This window comes from Barbus barbus, assembly GCF_936440315.1.
Source record: "Barbus barbus genome assembly, chromosome: 19".
Taxonomy (NCBI): domain Eukaryota; kingdom Metazoa; phylum Chordata; class Actinopteri; order Cypriniformes; family Cyprinidae; genus Barbus; species Barbus barbus.
In genome coordinates, this window is record NC_136747.1 from 19,696,595 (window position 1) to 19,718,549 (window position 21,955).

General features: G+C 36.8%; 1 pseudogene across 1 annotated transcript; it reads left to right on the forward strand.

Moving 5' to 3' along the window:
- Positions 1–1,109: 1,109 nt before the first annotated feature.
- LOC306885126 (3-hydroxyisobutyrate dehydrogenase, mitochondrial-like) lies at positions 1,110–21,652 on the forward strand (annotated as a pseudogene). Its single transcript has 8 exons — positions 1,110–1,179; positions 1,900–2,053; positions 2,170–2,250; positions 3,378–3,500; positions 12,329–12,462; positions 14,254–14,330; positions 21,248–21,404; positions 21,511–21,652. The product of its transcript is annotated as a 3-hydroxyisobutyrate dehydrogenase, mitochondrial-like (transcript).
- The last annotated feature ends 303 nt before the right edge of the window (positions 21,653–21,955 follow it).

Sequence of the window (21,955 nt, forward strand, 5' to 3'; positions counted from 1 at the left end):
ATAGCTAAAACTTCCTAGACACTGTATTGTATTAAAAAGTAGTTATAGATATAAAGTATATCTGAATATGTCTATGAAAGATGCTTATAAAGCGAAGAAGTACGCTACATTTTAAAGGAAACGCTTAATCGTCCTATTTGTGAAATTATTACTAAAATAAGAATTGTATTTTTTTTTTCAGCGTTTGTAATTGAAAATAAATATTCATGTAACGTTAACTTATGTGTAATATTATGTAGAACAACGAAGAGATTTTAGCACAAACTGCCATTCTTTGATTTGGACAACACGGTCATAAGTTCACGTAGAAGCCTAAAGCGTCTAGCCATTCTTAGGGTGCTTCTCAATTCTTATTTGTGCATCCTCGTTTCCTTTCCTCGCATCTTAGCTCCACCCCTTCAGGATACGAGGGAAGGATGCACATAAAAGACGCGAGGATGGAGGAATTGAATGAAGTGAAATGATATATCCTCACTCCCTTTAGCATCACTTTAGAGCGTCATCAGCTGCGCAAAATGGATCTGCCCTTATGTTGTTAAAGTTTGTTTTTTAAGACTTTCAAAATAAACATTAATAAAGCAAGATGCCCTGTTGAAATATATGACATGTATGGTTTATTTAAATTGCAAAGGTAAAATATAAATTAAAAATTATTACAACAGATGAGAAGGGGGAGGAGAATTTACACGTGCGTCAGGTTTTTCGATGAAAAAGACTTCCGCATAGGATACACCTGTGTATCCTCGCTCATATCTCCTTTGGAAGGCTCCTCACTCCTCGTTCCTCGCCTCCTCACGGTGCAATTAGAGAATTGAGATGTCCTTCAAGATGGCTAAGCTTGATCGGTTTCCGGGTCATAGGATGGAGGACGGAGGAGCGAGGAAGCGAGGAGGGATATTGAGAAGCACCCTTAATCTTTTAAGAAGTATCATCGAAATCACAGCTGCAACTCTGGGAGAAACTGCATGATATCTCAATGACGATCTCGATCTAATTGGTTGGGACGCAAATCCTTATCAGTGATTGGAGGAATGTTGCTGTCAATCATAGGACCCGCCCCCTGAGTTTCCTGACTCGTGCTGTTAATGAGGAGCTCAAGAGAAATAAGCATGGACGCTTTGTTTAGAGGGTATCGGAATTTTTATAAAAGAAGCAATAAACATGTGGAGCTCACTTTGGGTATGTTGTTTCCTCGTTAATTATCCATTGACAGACCAAGGTTGTTAAAGCGCCGCTAATGTTATTGCAAAGAGCAGTATGGAAATGTCTGTTTTGTTTTGTTGTATTTTTGCAAAATATGTCAACATGTATGAAATATGCTTTGACTTGGATGTCAAAGCATATGAACAAACATTGTGCACAATAAGCAAGTCACTGTTTACTTTTTGAGGTTCAGAAATGTGCAATGCATCTGGTGTTTAGGAGCTCATGGGTTACAGTTATTTTTTTTCAGCTGCAAACTATAAGCTAAATAATCAAATAAACGGTGTAATCAAAATAAATACGCGTCTCAGCCTTTTCACCAAGTTCAGCTTTTGTCACCTCATTTAGTAATTTTATACAAAATAAATGTTTGTATTGTCTATATCAGAGTTTTCCTCTACACATCTAGATCTGTAAGGATATGAAGGTCTTTATGAGCAATTGATATTGAGGGTTAAGAAATCTTGCATAGACTTCTCAGTAGTGCTCAATGTGTTGTTCCATGGATTTTATGATATACTGACATTGATTTTTACAAAATTGCTCCAGTAAGTCTCTGTTTTATAGACACGATAGGCTAAAAAATGTTCTATTGCCAGTTTCGGTGCACTATTTGACTCTCATAGCGTTCTGTGTCTATAGGGAGGATTTTATTTTACTGTAATTGATGATTTCTCTCTGTGTGTGGTTTTTCAGTATCCTGTCGATCAATGGCTTCCCAGTGGGGTTTATTGGACTGGGTAACATGGGTACACCTATGGCTAGAAACTTACTGAAGCATGGATATCCTGTCATTGCTACTGATGTCTTCCCATTGTCTTTCAAGGAGCTTCAGGACTCAGGAGCGCAGGTCTAAGTATCTGTTTCTCAAACAATGCACAAAATCTATCACGTCTTTCCAACATCTAGACTGTACAGTTCTGTGAATGAGGCTGTGCAAATAATTGCCCTTGCTTGTCCTCCCAGACCCTGGATTGCCCTGCTGAAGTGGCCACCGTCCAGCCCCAAAGTCATTGAGGTTTACACAGGACCCAATGGCATACTGAAGTAAATCCTTTCACATTAAACTCTCAACAGTGTTAAATTCGCTACTGACTGAATTTTAATATATTGGAGAAACTGTTGTCCTACATTACCAAACTTAGTCTAAATTGGGTATAAATCTGCACAGCACATGTCTATTATTTATAATGATTAAGAATAGTTCAAGATTAAGGAGTTTCCACTGACTGTATGATTACAAGTCTAGGCTTAATATAGTAATTCTTTTAAATCTACCTTAATTCCAAGAATATCTGCATGTAAAATGCAGTACTAACGTAACATTATATAGAATATTATTTACAGCAGTTCAGGCTAGTAGTTGACCAATATTGGCTTTTTAATCACTGACGCTGATTGACTGGTGCCTTATATGTAAAGTTTGGGGTCAGAAAAGTTTTTACTTTTGAATGATTGTGTTCTTTTAGTCAGCAATGACACACAAAATTGATCATTATTCATCAAATACTCCTAATAATGTATGTTATTTATGTATGACTCTATAAAATTGTTTAGCAGCACGACTTTTCAATAGTGATAATAAGAAGTAATCTTTATTCAGCACCAAATAAGCATATTCAAATGTTTTCTGAAGGATCATGTGACACTGAAGACTGGAGTAATGATGCTGAAAATTCAGCTTTGCCAGCACATGAATGAATTACATTTTAAGATATATTAAAATGGAAAACAGTTTATTAAATTATAACAATAGTTCACATTATTACTGTTTCTACTGTATTTTTGATCAAATAAATGCAAACCTGATCATAAGTGGCTTCTTTCAAAAATGTAATTAAATAACATTTACGGACCTCAAACTTTTGATTGGTAGTATATAGTGCATTCATAATTTTTTCCATATGATATTAAATGAACTAATTTTGCATAATATTTATTCAGTATACAGTATATTATACAGCTATTTTAAACATTTTATTGTTTACCTGCATGGCTTGTTACCATTAACAAACATCAAAGAAGCATGAGCATGCAAATGTGTATAAAACATAGGCCATAGTAACATGTCTAATTTGGATATCGCAACAGGTTAGGCTCATTTAAATAGTCCTGGGCTTCTTGTTATGATGATATTTAACATTGTTCTGTTTTATTGTGCACTCTTCTTTAAGGAAGGTAAAAAAAAGTCACTGTTCTGATTGACTCCAGCACCATCGACCCTGCAGTGTCCAAAGAGATGGCTGTTGCTGCTGAGAAGATGGGAGCAGTGTTCATGGATGCTCCGGTGTCAGGAGGTATGACCGACCTGAAAACAACCTCTTATTACCATCTATGTAATAGTCGCTCAGTTTGATTGACACAATCTCATTGTTTAAATTTCTTGGACGTGCTCACTGTGGAGAAGCAATTACTGTGTTATGTGTTGTTTAATAATTGAACTGTGTTCTCACTAAGGCTTTTATTGTGGTCAGTAGGTTCACAGATGTGCTGAACATGTGTCAGATTGTCAGTTTTTATTTTGTACTCCTTTTAATTTCCTGTACCTATAGAAGCTTGTTCATATGGCTAATGCTCTACTCACAGATAAGTTAGATATAGCAATACAAACTCAAGAAGTTTAATTTTTTTAAAATTTATTTAAATTGATACGGTAATTTTAGTTCCTTCTTAATGCACATTAATAATTGAATGTAGGTTTGTATTCGTTTACCTTAGTGTCAGAATAGCAGAATCATTTCCTGTACAAATAATTGAGACAAAGAAACCTACAATTTTCCAGAAACACAAACACACTTCCATTATATTATGCAGATTCTCTGGGAAGGCTCTGTGACAGGGCCTTTAATGGCCTGAGCCGTTATGGAGGGCAGCGCTGTCAGTAGCTTTCACTTTGATGGAGCCATAATGTTGGCTCTCCCAGTCCAGGGCCTTTCATGTAGATAAAAGGCCATAAAGAGCTGAGAAACTGCCCTGGACAAGCACAAGTTTAAGATGCACAACTTGTGTGTGTGTGAGTGGGGAAACTCCTCAGGCATTAAAGGTTTGCTGGATGTATGTTTACTGATTGGCGTCTGTAGTGCAGACAAGATTTTAAAGAGCCTGTGTGTGGACTAGGCTATAAAAAAGTGAATGGGTGTATGCTCTCAGGCCCTTGGACTAGACTGTGATCTAATCCTTCCTTAACATTTTAGCAGTGAGGATTTACCATTTTCCTCAGATTATATACTTTCCTTTTGGAGTCAGAGACTTGTAACAACTTAAAAAAAAATCATGCAAGATTTAAAGAAATACTTCACCCAAAAAGAAAAATGTTATTATTCTCTCATAGCCTTTGCCATTCCAAACCCTTATGATTTTTTCCCCTGTGGATTATTTATTAATAAATTTATTTTTTTAAGACTAATCTGGTCACTCTTTTCAGTATAATGAGCGTGAATGAGGACTAAAAAGCACAAAGGTGATTAAAAATAGGTATAAAACTTGGGCACTTTATTTCAAGTCCTTGGAAACCATAAAATAGCATGTTGTGGAGAAATGGCCAAAATGTATGTCGTTATTAATTTATTTATTCAGTATTTCTTCTTTTTTTTCCCAGTGCCTGTTTATCGCAATTGTACAGACAAGAGTAAATTCCATTTTAGAATGAACTATCCCTTTTAAAATGTTTTGGGAGGGCAAATTTGGGGATTATTTTATTTTATTTTTGCAAAAAGTTATTGTTACAAGTCCAAGAGCAATTCATTTGGCAAAAAAGCCAAAGTCAGGTCAGATGTATTTTATAGACTCCATTAAAAGTAAAAAATGACACACTAAAACTAGGATGAAGCGTTACATTCAGTAAATTCAAACACGGCATGAAAACTCTGCATTAAGAGAGGGTTTATATTTATCAGTATTGCGGGGAAACAGATTCGTAGCCGATCAGCCTCCACGTTTTTATCAGGTCTATGGGGAGCATTTATCAGACCACATTACAAAACACAGCAGCACTAGTACTTAAATAAACAGTGTGTCCAGAAGGTGGCACTCCAGCCATCATGACGCCATTGTGTCTGTTCCCAGCGATCTCCCATCTCCTGCCCTCTCACATAAGGTCTCTGTTGTGGAAAGGAGAATTTGCATGTGTGTGTGAGATCATGTTGTATTTTTTTACACTGATTTTCTTTTGATATTATTTTATGCTCTGGGTTTTGTGTTTGTCTCTCTGTGCGTCACTAAGGTTTGGCACATCAGCCTGTGTTTCTCAAATAATACACTCATAAAATGACGAACAAACTCGGTCTCACTCTCTTTTTCGCTCTCTTTGTCTTTTTTTTCGCAGATTTGTAATAAACTCAAAGGCACAAACCTCACTGTCTGCTGTTGCAGAATTGGACCCACAACAAACCCCTGGCTAACGTCACACGCTCTGAAACGTGGGGTGTGTGGCCATTGCTGCGTCTAACAAGTGCTTGGCTAGTTAACAGTAATTACCCACATTCCTCGGTTTTTGCTGAGATTGCGGCCACACTGTCGCTCACTCTCACTATGCAGCTCACGGTGGGAAAACTTCGACTTTCTGTGCGAGAGAGCGTTTGTGTCACAGTTTTGTGTGTGGTGGGACTGGGATAGATCTGGTTTTGCTGGGCTGTGTTGGTGCATTGCTCTCACGGTGTCTTAACCTCAAGTCAGTGCAGTATTTACTAACGTACGTAACTCATAATGTATATTTTTCTAGCGTGGTCACTTGCTATATTTGCGTTCAACAGTTAAACTCCCCTATGTTTTCCTTGACTTAATTTTAGGCCCTTTCTGAATGTGCGAAATGATCTTCTTTTCTTCTCTCCTCTCATTTATTATCACTGATCTAACAGCCTGCATGCATGAGCCGTCTCGATGGAACAGCCTTCACCCTGCCTTCACCCATCAGGCCCATATGTAGATCAGCGCTAATAAAGAAGAAAGTGACAATCTCTGGCTTTCAGATGGTCCTTTCAAAATGCATTAGAAGTTTATAGTGAAATATTTCTGTGTCACGTCCCTCACGTGACCAAACAGGCTTAAAAAGATATTTAGATTTTATTATTGAATGATTGCTTTCGTCAGATCAGTTTTGACTATTAAATATGATTGGGTTTATCACATCCATTTTCTTACATTTTCATACTTAGCAATGATGTCTCATGCCTAAAAGTTTATTGTAGGTGCATGTTTGTCAGTTTTATTAATATACTAAAAATTTACGTACATTATTATGTTACATAATAATTACATAATTTCAGAAATTAGTTGCCTATACATTATCATTATTATGGGGGCTCCCAAAATGTATTTGTTTTTAATATATTGCTTAATAATGAATTAGTAAAACATTTTTAAAACTAATAATAATTTTCTGTGCTTTTTTTGGAAGTGTGTGTGTTTGTATGTGTGTATATATATATGTATATATGTGTGTGTGTGTATTATATGCATATAATGTGTTTATAATTGAATGATCTTTTGAACAATTTTTTTAGGTGTTTTATCTGTTTCAGCATAAATAGCACACCATGTCCCCCCTTTTCTTTTTAAATATGTGTGAATCTGATAATAGTTTTCATGTTTCATAGCTACAGTGTTAATGAAGTCAGTTACATTGTTAGCTGATAGCATTGACATTTCTCACTCATAACTGTAGCTTGGCTATCCTGATGGGACAGCAGATGCCCTTCACAATAGAAAATCTGGGTTTTAGATTGACCAGAAACAAGATCACTCATGGAGAGGTGGGACCCCAGATATGTCCTAATGTAGATCAGCTTTCCCTGTGCTGTTTTTGGACGCTGTGAGCGTGCTCATTAATATCTCTGCCCTCTGTTGGCCGGAGCAGGAGGGGGAGGAAGAGACTGCCTGATAGATAGGTGAGTGACAGAGGAATTAGCATAACAAGCTCCTCGCTGGGAAGGCCAGGGACTGGGAGACTGGGTGTGTGAAGGGGGTGGACGGTGTCTGTCCTGAGCTCCAGATGGAAACAGACTCATAGCAGCTGTCTAGCCCTGGACTTTTATAGCACTGTGTGCATGCGTGCGTGTGTTTGTGTGTTTATGATGTTGAGTCTGACCAGGAAAGAATTATCAGATATAAAATGATTTAAAGACTTCAGATTAAGATTTTAAAGCCTGCATTTTAATGTCTATATAGTCTGAAGTGTATATGATTGCTGCACTAAGAAGTGAATGAAAAGCTGTCCATCATTTTCCGGTGTCATCTGGTATGCACTTATGCCCCCTGTCGAGGAACTGTCATTCAAAACCCCCCTCTCCCACTTTAAACAGTCACTGTGGCTCCCAAAAGTGTGTGTTTGTGTGTAAATGTGTGTACCCGTCATCCACAAGATGAGTGTTGTTAAGCAGCTATTAAGTCCTCAATTATGGATAATTTTAAAATGCTGATGATGGTGCTATTCAAGGAACATGTGTGCATGTGTGAAGAGCCGCTAATCAGCATCTTTAGGAGCCGATATACTGATGGCTCCTGGCCTGGGGATCATTGATTCCAGATCATTCTTCACTTGTTGTCCGCACTCAAAGGGACCATGCGGTAGCGTGGCAAGGATGGGGGTGACGATGGTGGTGATTAAAGTCCTACTTATCTGAATGATGAAGATAATATGTGCAAGACTCTCTTGTGACCGTGTGAAAGTTTGCGTTTGTTTGTGTGTGGTGGCACACTCTTTTGCCCCTGTGAACCTGTCAGTACACCACATTAGGGCTGCTGGCGTAGAAACTATTTATCTTTGTCTAGTTCTCATGTGTGTGTGTTTTTATAAATGCAGAAAGGAGTGTATTAAGTTTGCTTGGTGTTTTAATTTGTCTGAGAAAATATCTCCTTTTGGTCGTAATTATAGGTTTAGCCACATGAAGCTAGTAAATATGTTTGTTCCTGTTACACTAGTAAGAACGTTCCCACTGCATCAAAAGCCAAAAAAAGTTTCATAAAGGCACAGTTCACCCAAAAATGAAACCTCTGCCGTCATTTACTCACTCATAGCGTGTGTGGCTTATTTTTCTTCTGGGAAACACAAAAGAAGATCATTTTGAAAAATGTATAAGTAGGGCAGTATGAATTAACTGAATTAAAATCGAAATTGTGATTTATGGCTTAGTGCGATTACCTAATTGCAAAGGTTGTGATTTAATTAAATATAATATGAAACGTGGCACTTTGTTCATTTACACGCAAGCAGCTCATGATGCAGTAAATGCTGCTCCATGCAATGTTCATCTCTTCTCTGAGTTTAGTTTAGGTCGCTTATGATGTGCATTTAGAACACAATTGCACCAAATATCTTCTCAAACTTGTAATCAGAATCACTTATAAACCGACTGTTGCCAACAAAACAGAAGCTTTATGGCCTCTCTGCGGTTTAAATACAATACTGATATTTAAAGCCATAATTATTCATATTATTATTGTAATTTTACAATTGTACTGTCAAATAAATTATTATTAACATTATTACAATGACTATTACAATAGTAATTTATCTTATTTTGTAGTAGTAATAAAAAATAAATATTTTTGTATTTACCTTGAGGGTTTTTTATATCTAATTTGAAATCGCAATCTTAAAATCACAATTAATGGTAGAATATTTTTTATCAAAATTATGACAGATTTCCCCCTAGATTGTGAAGCTTTGTGTCTGTCTTTTTTTTTTTTTGTCTGTTCAGTGTTGTTTTGGACCCCATTGACTTTGGACCTCATTGGACAAACAGATCTTTAAAATATCTTCCTTTGTGTTTCACAGAAGAAAGAAAGTCAAACAGTTTTGGAACAACACGAGGGCAATTATGAATTATGAAAGAATGTTCATTTTTAGGTGAATTCTGTAAATTTTCTGTGTAGCATGAGAAAAACTAAATTGGCTCATCAAAACTTTTAGGTGGAATGAAGACTGTATGTCCAATATGGACAAATATAGCTTTGATCGTAAACCAAATGAATCATTGACATCCTCTGATATAGTGTCTATTTTATCGAGGTTTATCTAATGTTTTTACAGCAGTGTTTCTGGTATTGGAAACACAATAAGAACGGTTCCTAGAATGTTCTCTTGAGATCTCTTTAATGCCCTGCCAGCACAGTCGTTTAGAGAGACAATCGCTTTCAAATCCCTATTGTCTGTTTGCGATCAATGTTGGTCTTTTTACAGTCAAAAAGAAAGTTATTGATCAGCTCAGGAGGATAGCTGATAGATCGCAAAAAAGGACAAGTGAATTTGTGTATGCGTCTGGTGGGGAGGGCTGAAAAAGAACTGATTTCGTCATTTAGAGTCTTTATTACTGTCAGCAGTTCTAGAGGCTTGTAGAAAGACGACAAGAGGTTTGCATGGGGTTTTTATTTACACACAATAAAGGCTCTGAGATCTACACCCTCGATGAGGTGGTTTAAACTCTACCGTATCACTTTGCCTGGGAAAAGAGGCTCATATCCACAAATGTAGTATAATGTAACTTTGCCACTAATGAAACGTTTCGGTGTTTTAAAAAGCGCTTCCAGACTTAAGTGGCTTTTTGTGTGTGTTTAAGATGCTGGAAAGAGAGTTTGTTGTACCTGACACCACAAACAACTGCGTACGTCTCCGTCAGAGTTCACGTCCATGTGGGTTTCTTCATTATATATTTGCTGTTATAGATTTAGTCTTTTAATCTAATGTAGATTTGATTATGTGCAAAAATTGTGGAAATGGAGTGGATCTAGATTAGATTAGATAAGATTAGGCCTAATGTTAGGTGTGGGATCATCAGATTTTTTTGCAATGATAACCAACTTTTATATCTCTTATTAAATGATTGAATAAATACACAAATACATTAAAATGTAACCAAAATATAGATTTCAGTTGACTTTATTTTTTTTATCAATATGAAAACTAACATTGCCTGAGACAAATACATAGTTTCAATTACATTTTTCAGAGGACACAAAAAAGTTGTTGCAGAATGCTGCAGTTGAACAATTAGAATCATCTTTTGATTTTTGTATGGTTTTTATGCTTTGATCTGTCTTCATTTTCATATTGCTCTTGCATTAACTTTCCATGCATTATTATTAGCATTGTAAATGTGTTAAAGGGTTACTCCACCCCAAAATGAAAATTTTGTCATTAATCACTTACCCCCATGTTGTTCCAAACCTGTAAAAGCTTTGTTCGTCTTCAAAACACAATGTCCCATGAACTGCCAAGTAAATAACACAGTCAAGGCCCAGAAAAGTATGAAAGACATCGTCAGGATAGTCCATCTGCCATCAGTGTTTCAATCTTAATTTTATGAAGTGACGAGAATACTTTTTGTATGCAAAGCAAACAAAAATAATGACTTTATTCTACAATTCGTCTCCTCTGCGTCACCATAGCGACATTTTGGAGAGTATCCGCTGGACGCAAACTGCGTACGCTGTTCTGTGTCAGCCGCACCACACCAGAACGTTATTTTTGTTTTCTTTGCTTTAAAAAATTTTTTCTCGTCGCTTCATAAAATTCAGATTGAACCACTGATGGCAGATGGACTATTCTGACGATGTCTTTCATACTTTTCTGGGCCTTGACGGTGTTAATTGTTTGGCAGCCAATAAGACAGTCACAAGCCTCCCAAAATATCTTAAATTGTGTTCTGAAGATGAACAAAGCTTTTACAGGTTTGGAACGACATGGGGGTAAGTGATCAATGACAAAATTTTCATTTTGGGGTGGAATAACCCTTTAATGTGATGTCTTCATTAAATGTGATAAACCAGTTTAATTGAAAAAGTGTGCCTTTTTAAGTAAAACTGCATATTAATGCTTGTTTATAGATAAACAAAACACAAGCACACACGTTTATTCTTTGAGAAGCTATGTAGCATAAGGGAAATGACAGACGCGCTTAGCTAATGAGAGAATTATTGATGACGGATAAGTACAGCTAAAATCAATACAGGGGAAGTCATAAAGTCTCTCTTTTCCTTTCCTTTCTCTCTCTCTCTCTCTCTCTCTCTCTCACTCTCTTTCTTTATCTCCATTTCACTCGATCTATCGTGCATCAGCTCTTTTCTCTTGGTCTTTAATAATTAACTTCAACATTATTAGCTTCTCAGTATTAACAGCCTATTCATTAGTGTTGACACACACAAACAGACCACTCACCTCAAAGCACATGCCTTTTTTCGAGCTTATATTGTATCCAGCGTGTAATATAAATTTGGATAAATTGGATCGTGTTTGTGTGTTTATTTATGTGGATATTAGGGATTTCAGTGCAGCAGATGAGGCTTTAGTCTTTTTTAAAAAATCTGGCCAATTTTATTGCTTTAATTGCATTCTAATCTGGCAAATCCCTGGACACACATATCTATGTCAGCAGCATTAAAAGCACCCCTCCCATGTAGAACATGGCACGCTTTAACGTGATTGGCCACGCTTGGTCCTCTTAAGGCGTGGCGCTTAATTGAACATGATAAAGTGTAAAGTTAATTACCCCTTAGAGCTGTCACTCATACCCCAGGGGGTGTGTTCACTTAGGGGGAGGAGTGTCGCTTTAGGCACAGCTGTCGTACGCAAGTCTATGTGTTTGTGGGGAGGAGGACAATAGGTTCTTGTCCTCAGAGAGTTGTGAAGGATGATTTGGACAATCGGCTTTTAAAGGCAAACACTCAAATGATGTCCCGCTGGTGCCAGACAGCATATTAACACCCTCCTCTGCCCCAAAACACACACACACACAATGTTGACTAAATCCTGACCTGCTTAAGTTAAATTAGAAGGTTACATTTGATTTTCTATAATCATCCTCAGCTGTATAGTAATTGTAGAGAGGAAATAACATCATAAAAACTTTGCATCTTTGAACATGTAATATGCTCGTAATATTGTTTTGTTTTTGTTGTGCCATGTTGACATTTCCCATTATATACTTTCAACTACTTTGAGTAAGATGTAAATACCATAAATTAATATGGTTATAGATGTTATTTAATTTTTTAGTACTTTGACATAATCTTGATGCCATCATTATAATGGTACCACCACAGCACTTACAAATATACACACTGAAAACTGACATTTAGTGATTTTGAGCACATTTGCAATGATTTTTAGTCATGATCGTGTTCTGTTCAGGTGTTGGTGCAGCCAGTCTGGCTAAACTCACCTTCATGATGGGTGGAGTCGAGGAGGAATTTAATGCTGCCCAGGAGCTGCTCACCTGTATGGGAGCAAATGTAGTGTACTGTGGCCAAGTGAGAAGTGGACGGGTAAGTACAATCAAACATGAATGTCCTTTAGCCTGTAATGGGACCTCAAAAATCCCCTTTCACACAGAGATTCTAGAAAAAAAAAATTATAATTTGTCCCAGGATTGTCTGAGTATGGTTCATTCACACTGCCAGTAATTTTCCTGAATCTGTGCATGCATACACACACATCAAGTGAATACATCCTCTAAAGATCAGTTAGGGCTAGAAGGGATACAGCTTTGGGCATGCACACATCAATATTGTGTCATTTTTGACACTCTGAACAACAATAATTACTGTATTTGCATTATTGTAAGGCAGGGGTCACCAAACTTGATCCTGGAGGGAAGATGTCCTGCAAAGTTTAGCTCCAACTTGCCTCAACACACCTGCCTGCAAGTGTCAAGTATACCTAGTAAGACCTTAATTAGCTGGTTCAAGTGCGTTTAATTAGGGTTGGAGCAGGGTCCAACTCAGCGGGACACCAGCCCTCCAGGACCGAGTCTGGTGACCCCTGTTGTAAGGGATAGGTTTAGGGCTGGGGTAGGTGTAGACATTAATATAACAGAATGTGATAGGTAGCAAAGTTACTTAATACATTTATTTTCTGGCCATAGCTGTATCCCTTCGAGCCACAACCATAAAGATCGCATAAACACACATTAGTCAGTCAAGTCAAGTCACCGTTATTTTTTTACAATGCAGATTGTGTCAAAGCAGCTTTACAGTATTAAAAAAGGGAAATAGTGTGTTGAAAGAGTGTGCCGTTCTCCTCTGGCCAGACGAGACCAGCAGTTTAATTCTAGGTTGCAACAAAGTCAGATTGTGCAGAGGACATCACATCCTATTACATCGGGATGTGACGTGTAATGTGACTTGTACCATTCCACTAAGCTGGAGAACTATCTCAGTTTCAGCGCAGATAGTAAGGAGCTCTCTTGTCTCTGCTTCTTTACAGTTTGCAGAGGTGTTTTTTGTCGTGAATGTTGAACCCGGTCAAAGAATCGTACATCATTGTGATGCACACAGGGCTCAATCCAGGACTGATCCCAGCAATGTTACTAGGTGCGCATCCCGGGTCGTGTTTGCGTTCACACAGAAGGCACATTTTTCTGGGATCACCACTGTGTGAAAGGGGTTAAAGACTTTTTTTGCAATCATACCATATTCTAAAATGCCCAAGATGATGTTTTTTTTCAGTATGTTCTGTTATAACACATTAATAGATATTGTTGTCTGTTAATGGGCTCATATTTTTACCCTATGATTTTCTCATTTTCAGGTCATATTTCCATTATCAGGTCAATTTTATCACCCTTTGACCCTTTGAAAAAATCCATGCTGAAATGGGCCACACAATCTGTTAAGATCTGTCTAAAATGATCAGAGAGCTCTTTAAAAAGTTAACTTTTACAGTGCATTTTAAACTATTTTCAAACTTTTCCTCATTTTGCTTTTATATTATTAGTTTTAATACCTTTTCAAAATAAAAGCATCTGTCCTGTGTCAAGTGTCTGAAGTGCCTTTGACACTAGTAGGTGACAGCAAGTGTTTTTGACATGTAAATGGAATGTGTAGAAGTGCTCATCTGTTATGTCCAAGTTGCTGTAGCTTTATTACCATAAATGCTCATTTACAGTATGTATTTATAGTATCCTAAAAAGATTTGGTTATTCATCATATGACCTATTTAAGGAACACACTAAGCACTATGTGGTGCATAACAAATTCCTTATGTACTATCGATAAAAGGTTACTAAATTAAATTATTCTGTGGCTGAACTGATGTTTTGCAATTTTCTCTTTCAGGCAGCGAAAATCTGCAACAACATGCTGTTAGCAATTGGCATGATTGGTACAGCGGAGACCATGAACCTTGGAATTAGGTGAAGATGTGTGTATGTGTGTGAATGAGGCTGCTCTCTAGCTCAAAAAATGAGAAAAAAGCATTAAAAAGTCGTTCATATGTAGCCTGCTCTAGTTTCAAACTGCCACACAATTGCTTTGTATAAGAAACAGACTGAAAAGTAAAGGGGTCATGCCATTACTTGTTTATTATTTAAATAAGAAAAAAATAATTAAAATAAGGTTCACTCCTCTTATTGCACAAAAATACATATATTCGCAAAAATTACTTTCTTTTTATTTTGACCTTCGGTCTGAAATGTCTGTCTTTGTTTTATTCTTGCAAATACAGTTTAATAGGTTGGATTAAACGGATCAAAATATTCTTCATACATATGAGATATGCATTCATATTCGCTTGAATGCACTCTCAGAATCTAGTATGCATGAAGCGATGTCATCCCTCTTCTCTGGGTTAGGAGCTTGTAGGCATCTGCACACTCATATGCACTTGTACAGACTCATTTAGATGCCTTGGGTTCCTGGCTGTCATAAATCTCCCATGCTGCACTGCAGCCTGTCCTCATGCAGCAAACTGCACATAGAAAATTTGTTTGACTTATTTGAAGATATTATGATTTTCTCTTTCAAGTGGAAAGCAAATAGGTGCTTAAGACAAAAAAATAATCTTTCACTATGGAGAATTATCAGTTGGTTTTCCACCTTTCCTGTAGTATCTTTTGTTCAATAGGTTTTTACTTTAATTTTTACAACTTTCATTGTATTTGGTACAAAATTGGGCCTAAAACTTAAAGGGGAAAAAAAGTATATATGACATGTATTTATAAGGATATACATAGATGTGTGTAAAATTTTATTCTTCATTAATTAAGCTCCTATTAATTGGAGCTTACAAGTTTTCCTGGCCTGTTGCCAAAATTGAAAACATCTACATTTTAAACCTATTCAATTGAATTCAATTTCACAAATATTAAAAAGAAAATATATTAGTTTGACAATTTATTTCGATTTGCCATTAACACTACAAATCGTGTGTGCATATCATATATAAAAATGATTTTTTTTGGTAAAGTAAATACTACATAAAAACAAATGTAATTTCTACATTAATTTAGTTCAGGAAACAATTAAAATATTAAAGTAAATTCTATATTAGTACTCAATTTAAGCTTGTAGAAATCAAAGTTTGAACTTATAAGTATATTTTACTTGGAATTGTTTATGTTTACAAGGATAATTTAAGTAAATATCAAAGTCATGATCCCATTGTTCCCATCATGCACTTGGGCATGAATAATTAATAAGGATAAGTTTTTTGCTGTTTTTGAGATGTATTTACACTGTTTTATGATTGCTTTTGTTGTTAGGTTTAGTAACTTACTATTTTGTGACATCTGGAGTTGATTTTCTTCTCAAAATGACCCATTCATAGTCAAACACTATCCACTGATTGTCACCGTCATTGTGTATGGTGTACCAAGTATTGAGGTCTCTGCGTTCATATGGGTAATAATTCTATTGATTGGACATATTATCTTAAAAGGATAACAAGCTGTGTGCTTGTTTACTTACATGTTTGTAAGTGAATCAAATGCTTTAATAGCATGGTTGTTTCTCAGTACTACATTGAATGAGTACATTTTAGAAGCCATGACTGAGTGAAATGTACCTAAGTATTGCAGATTTAACTTAAAATAATTAAGTAAAAATTACTCATCAATCTCTAACTGGCCATGTTAAATTTACTTATTTCCTTTGCTAATTTTACCTAACTTAGTTAAGTAGATTTTACTTAATTCAATACTTACATTTTACTTCATTTTTATTTTGCAAGTTTTTGCACACGCAAATTTTAAGTAAATCTTACTTATTGTTTTTTTCAGTGTGTGTGTATATATATATATATATATATATATATATATATATATATATATATATATATATATATATATATATATATATATATATATATATATATATATAGGTCCTTTTCAAAAAATTAGCATATTGTGATAAAGTTCATTATTTTCTGTAATGTACTGATAAACATTAGACTTTCATATATTTTAGATTCATTACAACACAACTGAAGTAGTTCAAGCCTTTTATTGTTTTAATATTGATGATTTTGGCATACAGCTCATGAAAACCCAAAATTCCTATCTCAAAAAATTAGCATATCATGAAAAGGTTCTCTAAACGAGCTATTAACCTAATCATCTGAATCAACTAATTAACTCTAAACACCTGCAAAAGATTCCTGAGGCTTTTAAAAACTCCCAGCCTGGTTCATTACTCAAAACCGCAATCATGGGTAAGACTGCCGACCTGACTGCTGTCCAGAAGGCCATCATTGACACCCTCAAGCAAGAGGGTAAGACACAGAAAGAAATTTCTGAACGAATAGGCTGTTCCCAGAGTGCTGTATCAAGGCACCTCAGTGGGAAGTCTGTGGGAAGGAAAAAGTGTGGCAGAAAACACAGCACAACGAGAAGAGGTGACCGGACCCTGAGGAAGATTGTGGAGAAGGACCGATTCCAGACCTTGGGGGACCTGCGGAAGCAGTGGACTGAGTCTGGAGTAGAAACATCTAGAGCCACCGTGTACAGGCGTGTGCAGGAAATGGGCTACAGGTGCCGCATTCCCCAGGTCAAGCCACTTTTGAACAGAGAAGCAGCACTGGACTGTTGCTCAGTGGTCCAAAGTACTTTTTTCGGATGAAAGCAAATTTTGCATGTCATTCGGAAATCAAGGTGCCAGAGTCTGGAGGAAGACTGGGGAGAGGGAAATGCCAAAATGCCTGAAGTCCAGTATCAAGTACCCACAGTCAGTGATGGTCTGGGGTGCCATGTCAGCTGCTGGTGTTGGTCCACTGTGTTTTATCAAGGGCAGGGTCAATGCAGCTAGCTATCAGGAGATTTTGGAGCACTTCATGCTTCCATCTGCTGAAAAGCTTTATGGAGATGAAGATTTCATTTTTCAGCACGACCTGGCACCTGCTCACAGTGCCAAAACCACTGGTAAATGGTTTACTGACCATGGTATTACTGTGCTCAATTGGCCTGCCAACTCTCCTGACCTGAACCCCATAGAGAATCTGTGGGATATTGTGAAGAGAAAGTTGAGAGACGCAAGACCCAACACTCTGGATGAGCTTAAGGCCGCTATCGAAGCATCCTGGGCCTCCATAACACCTCAGCAGTGCCACAGGCTGATTGCCTCCATGCCACGCCGCATTGAAGCAGTCATTTCTGCAAAAGGATTCCCGACCAAGTATTGAGTGCATAACTGAACATAATTATTTGAAGGTTGACTTTTTTTGTATTAAAAACACTTTTCTTTTATTGGTCGGATGAAATATGCTAATTTTTTGAGATAGGAATTTTGGGTTTTCATGAGCTGTATGCCAAAATCATCAATATTAAAACAATAAAAGGCTTGAACTACTTCAGTTGTGTTGTAATGAATCTAAAATATATGAAAGTCTAATGTTTATCAGTACATTACAGAAAATAATGAACTTTATCACAATATGCTAATTTTTTGAAAAGGACCTGTACATATATAAATTAAATGAGATTATTTACTTTTCTTCCCTAGTAAAATTAGTTAACTGAATAATATTTACGGCAATAAATTCAATATTGAGTTGCGATTATGTGGAGAAATTCTTGAGAAATCTGTTTTAAAAGAGTAATGGGACACCAAATTGTACCCTCTTTGTAGAAAAAGGCCCTTTTCTTAACTTTCTTCCCAACGAGTGCTGGATATCTCTGGTCATGCATGATGTTTTGCTTGGAGAAAAAGTGTCTCTCTCTCTCTCTCTCTCTCTCTCTCTCTCTCTCCATCTATCTTCACTTATGCATGCATATGCTGCTGTTGCCTTTAAGACCAGCAGCTACAACCGAGAATGAGCCCGTCTTTTTATTTTTTATTTTAATGATGCAACATACACACAATTGAGAGGCTTTGAAAGTTCATCCACCACACAAGCACCCTCACACACACAGCCTGTGTACAGATGTTTAAAAAGATAATTGACATTTGGTAATAAACTCGTTTGTTGCCTCTTAAAGACATTAATAAAATTGTGGCTCGTGTGTGTTTGCTTATAAGACTATGTGTTTATAATCTTGTGAGGACCAGGGTTTGATGAAGATGAAATGAGAACAAGAAGCATAGTGTATAAACATAAGTCTTTACAGGCGTTTGATGTTTGATCATTTTGGTAGTTTATTTCCTCCTTTCCTTTTTCTTTAACTGTAATTCACTCAACCTGTTTAACTAGACGCTCACATCTGTTTTCCTTTCCCTTGCTGCTGTGGTATTAACCTGCACACACTTCACACTCGATTTCATCAGCTACATTTTCACAAGTATCCTTTGAAAGTCTCTTTCATGTAAATTCGATGTGTAAATGGTTTAGATAATATCCATAGGAGCAGAATGAGCGCTATACAAAATTACGTTTACCATTTTAACAGTGAAGGCGCCTCCCCTTCACACACAGACACTCGTTTCTTGTGCCGAGAGAGTGATTTGTGGTGTAGCAGAGAAGCCAGGTTGCAGTTGAGGCAGTAACCTTTTCAGTCACTGACCCAGAACGTGTGTGTGTGTGTGTGTGTGTGTGTGTATGAGTGTGAGCTGGGGGGAAGGAGGGGACGATGTTGAACATATGTCACCGGTTGTCCCCAAGAGACACAGACATAAAGGGGGAAAGTGAGAGAGCGAGAGGGAACGGGAGATTGATACAGGGTCAGTCAGTGGGCTGTTTACAGACGTTAAACCCCCCAAAAAATAACTGTCAAATGACAGCACCGCTCACAAACACACACACATTGAGATTTAATTTTCCAAAACAGTCTGTAAAAACAGACAGTGTGGGACGGATGGATGGAATAATAGAAAGGGGAAAGAAATCTGTGTCCTTGTCTCTTAATTATTGCATAGACTTATAAAAGTCTTGGTGTGTGTGAGTGTGTATATGAAGGCGCAGCCCCCTGAATGAGAGACAGGTGGAGTTACTGTATAACTGCCCTTAAACACTCATCATAGTGTAGTAGACATAAGAAAGCTAAAAGGCGAACTTTACTGTCTCACCACCGCTGCCGCTCTGGCGTGAGTGTGCGCGCACACGCGTGTGTCGAGGCGCTCTTCATGTGGGCATATTTATGTTCTTGTTAAAGCAAGAGACGGCAGCTCTTTGCCCAGTTACACATCATCCTCAGATTTCCCACTTTTTTTTCTCCTCAACTGCCACCTAATTTTTTATTTATTTATTTATTTTATCTCCGCAAATAGAGCCGGTTGACAGTTTTTAATTTTCTTTATTAGTGGTGTTTGTGTCAGTAATGTGACTCTATTTTGTTCTAGCTATTCATTTATTGTAATATACAAGAAAAATACAATTCATAAATAACAATGCCATTTAAATGTTTTTTCTACTTTAAGCATAGTTTAATTTCGTAGTAAATTTAACATAGTTTGATAAGTTTTAGGGGGCATGAAATCAGAAATGTCAGGGTGAGACAACTGTCCTGAAATCATGATGAAAAAAGAAAGTAATTCTTGACTAATCTCCTGATAAAACAGTTTGACACAATTTCTGATTATTTAGTAGAAAAAATAAATAAAAACTATTATTATTTGTAAAGTTCTTGTGTTTTCAGATATTTTGACCTTTTTGTCAAAAGCCAAGTCTAGCTCAGATTTAAAAACGTCATGTAGTGACTGCCCAAAAACATATGCAATATAATTATATAATAAAATAAATATTACCAATTAAGTAAAATGAATATAATTCTGTCCCACTTTAGTTGGCCTTAACTAGTACTTACATTTAAATTAATCATTTGATACAATGCACTTATTGTGTACATATGTTTTTACATTATACTTGTATTTAAAAAAAATACCTGCATCTAATTATATCTGTAATTAATTTCTGTAATTACATTTATAATTACACTGTCCCATCCCTTACACCTTAACCCACCCTTAAACCTACCCATACCACCAAACCCGTCCCTAACCTTACCCGTATCCCACCTCAATAGCAGCAAAAGTGTTTTGGAATCTAATATGAACACAATAAGTAGATTGTTTGTATTTTTTGAAGTACATAGTAGCCGCTTAATATAAAGTGGGACTCGAAAGTGTTTTATAATGTATTCAAATTGTATCCTTTATATGTAATATATTGAAATATTCATTATTTTCAAAGTGTAATTTTTTACTTCATGGCCTTAATACATTACATTTGTAGTTGTAGTGATTACAATGAGTGATTAGATCAGACCTTTTCCAAAAACTTATATTAAAGTTTTTAAAAAAACATATGAAAATTAAATGAATAGGGTTTTTTCTACAATACAAAATGAATACTATTTTTTCACAATTTTATTAATGTCTTTACGAGGCAAAAAATATCATAGTTTATTACTACATTTGAAGGTGAGCTCTTTTGACTAAAGTACTAAACAAGTACCTTAACTAGGCCCTAGAAACCATGCACTTATCATCACGGCAGCAGCTTTCTTCAAACAATGTCACAATCTTATGTTGTGTTTGCTGTCTTGTCAGTTTTGTTATTATACTGTCTTATTTGGGTGCACAATGGTTTGTAAAGCAGCAAGGCCCATTTCACTCAGATCTACTTTAAATGCAGGACTGAAATCACCCTGGTTTCTTTTAGAGGGGGACAGATTGGTGGGGGCGAGTTAATAAGACAGCTGCTTGTGTCAGAGTTTTATTACCCTGCATTTGTGTGGGGGGACAACAAGCGGGAGAGTGGAAAATGATGAACTGCAGCTCCTGTTAAATATCAATACTGTATTATCCAGGCCTGCTTTCCACTTAGGGATGATCTGGTCCTGAGCCTAAAGGTCAGTGCTCTTTTTGACCTCTGTCCTTTGACCTGTCTGTCTCTTTTGATCAGACTGGGTTTGGATCCAAAGCTGCTGGCGACGATTCTGAACATGAGTTCAGGGCGATGTTGGTCTAGTGACAAGTATAACCCCGTCCCAGGTGTCATGGAAGGAGTGCCCTCAGCAAATAACTATCAGGGAGGCTTTGGCACAAAACTAATGGCTAAAGTAATTGGAAGCATTTTTCTTTTGATCATATTTATTTATTTATTGACACCAAGTCTAAATGATTTTAAGGCGAAACTGTAAAAAAACAAAAAAATTGTGTTCTCAGGATCTTGGTTTTGCTCAGGATACGGCGACCAGTACCCGGACCCCAATTCCTCTTGGTTCTTTGGCACACCAGATCTACTCATGGCTACTCTAACAAAGACTTTTCCTCTGTCTTCCAGTTTTTACGAGACGAGGGGGTGTAGTAGGTCCATTGGACGTGACCCAGACTCTGTGTGAGAAACGGACATTATGACTGGCTGGTTTAGTATTGATATGCATGTGTGTATATTTCCAAAGGGATGTTACAGGCATGTTGAAGCTAATGAGTGTAGCATCGAGAGTCCGATGCCCCTCTCAGGTTGTTGCCAGATTTTGATATTTAAAACTTTGCAGAGTCGTTTTTAACTATGACCGGTTCAAACTGTTACTCAAGTTTGCTTCCTTCACACATTTACCTGCAAATGTTTACAGTCATTCTTTTCCACTCTGAGCCAGTAATTTAATCC